Genomic DNA, 7,919 nt, shown 5'->3' on the forward strand with positions numbered 1-7,919 from the left:
AGCCCCAACATGAAACCACAGGCACCATCCCAAAACCACTCACCTGCATTTTGGTAGGGACTGGGGGTCTACATTTAAGAGGATGAGTCATTTACTGTCAGTGCATTTTATGTCTTGCTGAATCCCCTTTTGGCCACTAAGATGTTATTTCAGTTGTGAGGAAGTGCTTGACTTTGGAGCAGCACTGAGGAGAAACCTGTTGCAAAGAATTTTCATTGTGGCCATCCGGTACTTATAGCGGACTTATAAAAAAGAGGGAGAGTGACTTTTTATATGGACAAACAGTGATAGAACCAGAGGAAACAGCTTTCAAACTAAAAGAGGAGAAATTTAAATTAGATATGAAGAAATTCTTTATTCAGTGGGTGCTGGTGCACTGGAACAGGTTGCCCAGAGAAGTTGCCCCATCCCTGCAAGTGTTCAAGGCAAGGTTGGATGGCGGCCTGGGTAACCTAATCTAATGGGGGGCATCTCTGCCCATGGCAGGGATACTGGAGCTAGATGATATTTAAAGTTGATTCCAACCCAAACCATCCTATGATTCTGTTATGCCTGGGCCTATACCTGATATATAGGTTGCCTGCCTATCCCATCACTTTTATCGCTATCTGTGCCTCACTGTGTGCCGGTTTCAGTGGAAAACCTGCTTAGTATTTGGGTCTGAAAATTCTGCCAAAAAGCAGGAGTGGTAATAYGATCATACCCAAATATCAATACATTAATTCCTCAAAATAGTATTTGATTTTAAAAATCATTGTCCAAAAACATAGCAATTATAGGGGTTTTGTTTTACACATTATGCTACTCTGCCATTGACTTAAAAATTTTTCTTTCTTAGGCATGAAAGGTAGAAAGACTGGATTCAGATTAATGAAAACTGAGACTGTCATGAAACTACAAAATTTGAGCAGCTAGGTCTTAGCAGGAAACAACATGTCATGAGATTCACACTAAATTAGCAAAAATGAGTTGCACTGCAATATAACTGCACAGGTGTGTAGAACTGCAGTCACTTGATTGTCAAGATATGCAGTCATGCAGTAGAACTGTCTCTTAAGCCTATATTTCAAGCAAATGAGAACTCACATTTTTTATACAACCATGGAATCCAGCCAACAAAACCTCTGGAGCTCATGGTACTCTCCCACCTCCTCTGCAGCACCAGAGCAAAGCACACAGGCACAAGTGGGCAGCTGCCATGCACAGAGGCGAGAGGCTTTTACAGGGTTTTTGTCCTGAGGAATATGAAGAAATCTTTCCCTTTAGTTTCCATATCAGGTTTTCAGATCAGTGCTCTTCCCTGCCTCTCCTCCTCTGAGCCGCTGGCAGTGTGGAGTGCTCTTTTCCTGTTTACCCTCACATCCCTTTTTATTACCAGGCAGGATTTTTTTTTTTAAAGCACACTCAGGCGCCTGCTTGTTTTTCCTAAAGCTCTACAGGGATTTGTCGGCGTCTTTTGCAGCAGGTCATCCTGTTTTCAGACAAAGTTCCTGTCCTGTTAAAAACAATAATTTCTGGATGTCTCTGTAAGGCCCCTGCTTTTAATCATCCCGAGTCCTTGAGCCACACTCCAAATATTTAGTGTTTGTTTGTAACTAAAAACAAAAAGGAAAATAAAGGAAAAGCCCAGAGAACATTCCAAGTGCCGCCCTTCTGCCAGGCAGAAGACCCCAGAGCACTGCAGCAGCACAGGTCAGGGCTATGGCACAAAGGACAAAGGCTGTGACTATCAAACAAAACAGTGGCAGCACCAACATGGTCACCACTCAAAATGCCCTGCTGCTCAGGAGCTCACTGCCTGCAGGTGCCTGAATCATGGGTAAGTGCCAGCCAGCAGAACTGTGACAGCCACTCTCAGCCCTGGAGCAGAGCTGCAGGGCACAGCTAGAGTATGTGCTGGCCCCGAGTARGGCTGGCCCAGCTTTTGGGTCCTGTCTGCATCCTGAGCACCTAGAGGAAAAAAAAAGTAACACGTCTCATGCAACAGCAATAATTTTCAGACTGATCAAAGCTCTGCATGACTTTGAAACCCACTGATARACAGCAATGTGGCCAGTATAATGCTATATTATTTACTGGGCTTTAATTTTGTATTGAGAGAAAAACTTGGGCAACTATGTGTCCTATTTAATCTATTTTAATTCTATACATGCCATCTGCTAATGTGTTAAGGACAGCTACTCAAAGAATACATCCATGCTGACAGCACCTCTTGTGGTGAGGGGACCACTATTGTTTCATGTCCATTTAGGCTGGGACAGATATTTTGCATTCATTACTATCCATGGTTCCTTTTACAGCCAGCAGTAGAAGGTATTCTCTGTTAGGGGACAGCTAGCACCCCTAAATTAGAATCCCCTGCTGWGCTCCTCTCTGTGCAGTTTCTCTTCATTACCCTAGGAAAGGGGAACAGTGTCTTGCCTTCAAAAGTCAGAGTATGTGAACAAACCCTCAGTAATCTGTGGCATAAGGTGTCAAAGTGTTTAAGAAGTGTATGGAGTACCACTCACATTTAAATAGTTGGGAGATGATGGTTCACAGAAGGTGATACACCTCACCTTAAGCTGGGACAAGTCAAGTCTCTTTCATGTTGCCTCAAGGAAAGGCTGGGTATGTCTGCCAGTGCTGCAAGGAGGACTCACAGGAGCAGAGGACTGAAACTCTGAGCTCCTGAGGGAGCACTTTACAGCCTCTTACCTACTGGAAAATACTGTTATTACAATGGCAAAGGACAGGAAAATATAGAAAAAAATCAAGACAAATAACTTACTCTCTGTACTGACTCCAAGTTTGCACTATACCAAGCTGCATCTTAAAGGATCTTGGGTCACTTCCTTGGAGCTGAGGGAGAACTCACCTTCAAGTGTACCTGCAGGGTTTTGTGTACTGTTATGCTCAAGGAGGTGATGAAATGTGTTTCAAAATATGTATGTTTGAAGAGGCCACAGGCTATACCTCCATTAAGAGAAAGGGTTTATTGTGTGCTTCCTGATGCTGAACACTCTTGCAAAATGATCATCAATCAAAGTTTCAGGCTTTGGTAAATTTACCCCTGACAGTTCTTATAGGAAGATGTTATACAATCCCAAAGCAAAATGCTTTGATCTCCTAAGTCAAAGTCAATATGCCCAGCTGGATAAATAGCATTAAGCTCAGCACTGCTTCCTGTGTAAGTGATAAAAAATTGATAAAATCCTGACTTTCAGAAGCACAGGTGCTTTAAATCAATGGAGCACAGTTCACCAAAGCTATTAATACTACACCTGTAAGTCTCAACTAGAGACAAAAATCTTTGAAATTTTCATGCTCCCTAGTTCAGAAATGGAGTTTGAATTGGGTGGTGTTTAGGCAGCCACAACCACTGAGATGTACTCTGTGCCAGTATCAGTCAGAAACGTGTCATTTGCTTAACTGGACCCGATTCCCAGAGCTGAAATTCAGCCTCCTGCTCTGCCAGCCTCCCTACCGGGCAGCGGGATTAGCTTTCATGGATGTACTCACAGAAACAATTTTACAGATKCGTCCCTATTCCCTGTCCTAACCAGTCTTCTCTTCAGACACACTAAATGTGTCACCATCCCCCTCCCTTTCAGGTTCCTACAGTTTGTCAGACCCCACTTAGTCTCCTTGAACTCCTAATTGACCACAGCGAGAATGTTTCCTCCTACTTCTCCTTGTATTATCATGGCCCTACAGCCCCTCCTTCTGGGTGAAAGCAGGGCTGGTGAATGATGGGGTTCAGGTAGGCTTCCTTCCCTCTGGCTTATCCGCTTCCCAAAATTGATAATCTATTACAGATTCTGTCTAACTGCCCATTCCCCTCCCCCCTCAGTAATAATGACATTCTTGAAAGCTTGAGATAAATATCCTGTTACAAAACAGATGATCAGGATGAATATTACTTTCATCCTCTAAGTCACTACTTGTCGGGGAGTGCAGATAGTCTGTTTAGCCATATGGATGGTTTTCCATTATTCACAAATGTCCCTGGCAGCGGGGCAAATTTTTTTTTTTGCATGGTCTTTAGGTTGCTTCAGCTGAAGTTGATTTTTGGAAGGTAAAATTAAYCCTGGTCCAAAGGCCACTTGATAGCAAATATAGCCCATATGAAAGTCTTGAAAACATATGTGAAATTTCAGAAAAACATGCACCTTGTGCTGAGAAATCCTTGGAGGAAATCTTTGACATACTGATCATAGAAATTAATTTTGAATGAATGAAATGGCACATCCCTCTTCTGCAACACCTATCTGACACATCCATCTTCTCTCTTCCAAGTGTGCAGTGACTGTAAGCTCCTAGAAGTGCTATGTCTTCTAAAAAAACCCAAAACTGACAATAATAAATTGCTTCCTAGAAACCCTTCTTCGCACCTGAGGGGAGGAAAGGAATGAGAAAACAAAGTTCTCCCTGCCACTTCTCAATAAACATTTCTTATTTCCTYCAAATGACCATGCCCATGAGGAAGTGTGGGGTGCCCTCTCACCCAGCAGCAGAAACAAAACCAGACCCCTTGAGTTTCAACAAATGGCCTGGCTGGCCAAATTACAGAGCTRAAGAAACCAGTCTCTACCTAAGAGTATGCCAGCTAAGGCACTTTGTCCCCAAGCTGGTATGAAGAGCTCAGGCCTGATGGGCAGCCTCCTCTCAGAGAGAGCCAGCACATTTCATGGGGAACTGCCATCTCAGGTTTAACAGCCCCATTTTGTCCAGACCTTGCTCCTTCCTCCTTGGCCACAATTCATAACACCACCCAAGTGAGTAGAAAGTCTCCTGACTGCTCCCAAACGAGTTCCTGCTCTAAGGGGTGGCCTCAGGCAAAAGCAAGCTCAGCAAACCGTAGGTCCTTCCTCACCAGCACGTGACCCTCCTTCACTGTGCCTCACAGCAGGCCATGTAGGACTCATCAGATGCCCAGGAATTGCTCACAGGCAAAACTCTTCAACCCCTAGTGAATGGTGGCAGTCTCACGTTTCTGGAGGCCTGAGCACCTAGGCCAGGTGGGAATGTGGGAGGCAAGGAGATAAGGGACATATAGGACTGAATCTATACAGATCCAACAGGGCAGCAGTTAGCATTAGGGGAGGTTTYGGGGTTATCTTTGTCTTACTTGTAATGCCTGGTTGGACTTCGACTTGCCACAGCTGGATCTGATCCCCCCAACCTGTTTTTCCCACCTCATCTGTTCTGTCCCTGTGGTCAGAAGTTCATCTTCGCCTTCTTTCTAAAGGCAATGTGCTGAATCCAGCTTAATGGATGATGAGAGCAACTGATCAATTCCAAATTATTCCTGAGAATAAAAAGTCCTTGGTTAATTTCTCTGCCATATTGCCCTCATTTGCCTTCTAAATTAATATGCAATATATATTTTTCAGGGACTCAGTTGCAAAATCAATAYAGGCTTTGCTCTTAAGAGCAAAAAGAGACAAGCAACACCCACCATAGGTCCTATTCCTGGCACTGCTTTTGCCTTGCTATGTCAGCTAAACCCAGCTTGAAAAATTGCAGTAAGACCACTGATGATCTTACTCAGATGAGATAAATAGCTTCAAAGTGATTGAATCAAATGGTATGTCCTCAATAGAGAGGGATGGTTAACCGGTAGTAATCAATATTTTCCCATAACAATGGATCTCTTAGCTGTACCAACTAATAATGCAGTATTCATATCCATACCTTCACTTCTGGAGGTTTTCAATAAACAAAAAAATCCAGCTAACACAATGGTCCAAATGAAATCCCTGTGGTGCATTTCTGAGTTGCCATGAAGCTGAGTGATGTAAGTGACCTCTCCCTATCTGTTTGTAAGAGCTCCTACCTGACATAGCAGAGGCATCACATGTGCTGTTGATCCATTTAACAGAGTGGGGGCAATCGTTTTTAAACAATTGTAAGCAATCAGTCTGTTTCTGAATCAAAAAAAAAATTAATTTTATTGCTGAGCATAGAGAGCTCTTTGAATGCAAGAACTCATGTTTATTTGCCTCCAGTTTTCTCTGAGTGACTGCATGAATCGACACRGGTGGCACTTGAAAGCACTGAGCTAGAGTGAAGAGCACTCTAATCTCGAGCTCTCAATGYAGAAGACTTGGTTCCTCTTAGCATAAATCCTGAGGAAGAATATGAGGCACTGAGAGTCCCTTTGTTTTTGCTCATTGGATTTAGGCAATTCCTCCTGCACACATCAGAACAATGAATCCCTTCAGTCTACCAGACTACAAGTAATATAAGGCCATCAGTTTATGCTGCAGATCTCTAGGATTTTCTAAGTTTTGGGGAAGTAAGGGGCTGATTGCAGCAACTTCAAGTTCAAACTTTTATTCTTCTATTTTCAAAGAGAAGTAATAAATTATACCCACCTGAGCACACATGTTCCCCTTATCCAATTATTACAGCTCACATAATGTACACATCATTAAGACAGAACATCCAGGCTGAAGTTGTCCTCACTAATTAGAAAAATTCCTGGCCGAAATTACATTGGTTTGAGCCCAAAGAACCCAGGTTCTTTGGTGACTCCTCACCACATACTGTCACTAGTGGAACCCTCACGTTACATTCTTCCAGCCTCAGTAAGGACTTGCTAACACAGCCAATACATTGAGCATGGACAAGCACCAACACAGTTGGTAGGTTATTCTCACTCTGAACCCACACAGCATGTAACAGAGCCCTTCTCTCTGACTGACTTCAGGAAATATACTTTTGTAGATTAAAAACATCCTGCAGCCATTAGTTGACTCTCCAAAATCCACTGACAAATGCTGTTTTATTAGATGTTCAGGCATGTCAGCAGGATGCTCAGCACCATTCAGAGCTGTGATCTGGCTCATTAATTGTTCTATGTAGAATAAGAGACAGTATATCAAGGTCATGATAATTTGAAATATTTAATATTTATACAGAATTAAAAAAAAATTCTATCGACTAGTTTGCCTACAGAGTTTTGGTACCAAAGGCACAGCTTGGATTAAATAAGAAAGAAAACAGTTACCATTTTTTGTTTATTTCATATTTAATCTCTAGAGAGAAATTTTTTCTGAAAGTGTCATTTGGACACTGACCTTGTCTGACTAATTTGCTGTATTGATCTTAGCAGACAAACCAGTTCTTCTTTCCCTCTGAAACAAACATAGAAAAGCAGTTGCCTTTACAGTGCAATCCAATCCACCATGCTTTAGTGGGATACTGAACYTACTCACCTTGAATATGGGACATAACATATTTCAAGGATTAGTTTGGAGGTTGCATTATCATTCTCTATATGAAAAATTATATAGTTCAAAAAAACCTGACAAAGTAAAACTCAAAAAATTAAAGGAAAAAAAAAGAAAAGAAAAGGTGTTGAGGGTGGGTGTGATTAAAACGCTAATGGGCCCTTGCATTCAGTGGCAGTAATTAGCTTTACTGTAGTAAATTCCAGGCATATGGCATATCAACTTTCGCACCCTCGTGTATGATTTAAATGGTTCTCACAAATGTTTGTCTCACTGTAACTGTGAAAAATCTCCTCTTTTCTCAAGAATAAAACTGCTCCAGTATCTTGCCCTGACAACTGACACTTTAAAAAAAGCCTCCCAAATCCAGTTAAGGCAGTGATGTGTGTTTAATGCAAGAGAACAACAATTAGTGTATTTTTGACTGAAAAGAACTCAGTTAAGCTGCCAGAAATGTCAAAAGTTCCTCATTACCCTGACACTTACGTAATTGTTCTGCGAACACCCACACACCGGAATAGACCTACTCCACCAAAAATTGCAGGGCTGACTCACTGAGTGTTCTTCTACGTATTGAAGACCTAACCATCTAGGATACATCATCCATAGAATAATTCTAATGTGATTTCCCTGATCAAATAAAGTCACACTTCAGGAAAAAAAAAAAAAAACCAACAAAACCTTCCATATCTGCAGGATCCT

Source organism: Malurus melanocephalus, unplaced genomic scaffold, assembly GCF_030028575.1.
Source record: "Malurus melanocephalus ecotype Western Australia unplaced genomic scaffold, MMel_1.1 scaffold_493, whole genome shotgun sequence".
Lineage (NCBI taxonomy): Eukaryota > Metazoa > Chordata > Aves > Passeriformes > Maluridae > Malurus > Malurus melanocephalus.